The sequence below is a fragment of the Alligator sinensis genome, unplaced genomic scaffold (genome assembly GCF_000455745.1).
Source record: "Alligator sinensis unplaced genomic scaffold, ASM45574v1 scaffold954_1, whole genome shotgun sequence".
Classification (NCBI taxonomy): domain Eukaryota; kingdom Metazoa; phylum Chordata; order Crocodylia; family Alligatoridae; genus Alligator; species Alligator sinensis.
The window spans coordinates 515,420-516,937 of NW_005842228.1; the positions used below are offsets into that span (position 1 = coordinate 515,420).

General features: G+C 46.8%; 1 protein-coding gene across 3 annotated transcripts in view; it reads right to left on the reverse strand.

Annotated features, from left to right (window-relative positions):
• CIB2 (calcium and integrin binding family member 2) overlaps positions 1-1,518 on the reverse strand; it is a 116,892-nt gene that overhangs the window by 4,124 nt on the left and 111,250 nt on the right. The gene's annotated exons all lie outside the window — the stretch shown is intronic.

The following is a 1,518-nucleotide window of genomic DNA, read 5'->3' on the forward strand; positions in this document are numbered from 1 at the left end:
CACTGCAGGGGCCTCAATCTGCCTCCCCGCCTGCAACAGACTTACCAGCCGGATGCTGCCAGGCTGCGTTCCTGGCCACCTGCATGCTGTGCTGTGGCTGTGTCCATGCACAGAGGCATTTATTGGTGACATTATAGGTCACATCAGCCAGAAAAAGCCAATTGCCGATACTGTCAAATTTCCTTATATTGCCGATCCGATATGGGACCATGTATCAGTACACCTCTAGTAGTGATACATCCTTCAAAACACAATCAAAATAGCTTCCATGGAAACTAAAACTGGAGAATCATGCCTGTATTTGAATACAGCAGTACTCATTCACTTCAAAATTTTCACAACTATAAGTTATTTTTTTCCTGCATTTTACTATAGCTGATCTCCAAGAGTTCTTCAAGGACCCATTCATACTCCTGAAGTGTGAATTAGAAATTTTAATTAAATGGACTTCTGGTTCTGATTCTGGTTGTAAAATCAGAAGACCAGCCAGGTCAGACTGTTTCCTAATAGCTTGGAGGATTTCATCAGTTTCTTGGCAAGAAAAACTGTTATGTCTAAAACTCTCTTCTTTGGCTATGTTTGTACCTGGGGTGGGCAACCTATGGTCCATAGGCCAGATCCAGCCTGCCTAAAAATGCTGTATAGCACACAAAACCAGGATGTCAAGGGCAATTTGGTTGGGGGTGGAGGTGTGGAGCTGTGGAATTGGAAGTGAGGTGCTGGCAAGAGGAGTGGCAGCCTGCCTTCAGAGTAAGCTGTGTTCATTTGGCCCACTCCCCATTCCCAGGTTATACCTCCACCACTCTTGCCACTTTGATCTCTGATGTGTTTGAAAATAATCAGAGGGGGTGTCCACACAGTGGCTCCTGTTGCATTTCTGACTTCGAAATCTGTGCAAGGGAGTGAATGGATGGGATGAGATTAGAGGTGCATCAATATATTGGTCCATATAGGATTGGCACCAATAAAATGGGAGCCCAGGAAGGGTGGCTGTGCCTTAAGGAAATGATCCTTTGGGCACAGAGGGAGATGATCCCGATGAGGGGAAAATAGGGGAAAGGGGCCAAGAGGCTTCCTTGGCTGACCAGAGAAATCCAGAGCAGCCTACGGGCTAAAAGGGGGGCATATAAAAAGTGGAAACAGGGAGAGATTACTAAAGAGGAGTATACCTCCTCTGCTCGCGCTTGTAGGGAGGCAGTTAGACAGGCCAAAGCTACCATGGAGCTGAGGATGGCATCCCAAGTTAAGGATAACAAAAAATTGTTTTTTAGATATATAGGGAGTAAAAGGAAGGCCCAAGGTGGAATAGGCCCCTACTAAATGGGCAGAAGCAATTGGTGATGGACAGGGGGGACAAGGCTGAACTCCTCAACGAGTTCTTTGCCTCAGTGTTCCTAAGCGAGGGGCAAGACAAGTCTCTCACTGGGATTGTAGAGAGGCAGCAGCAAGACGCCAGACTACCAAGCATAGACCCTGAGATGGTGCAGAGTCACTTGGAGGAACTGGATGCGTTTAAGT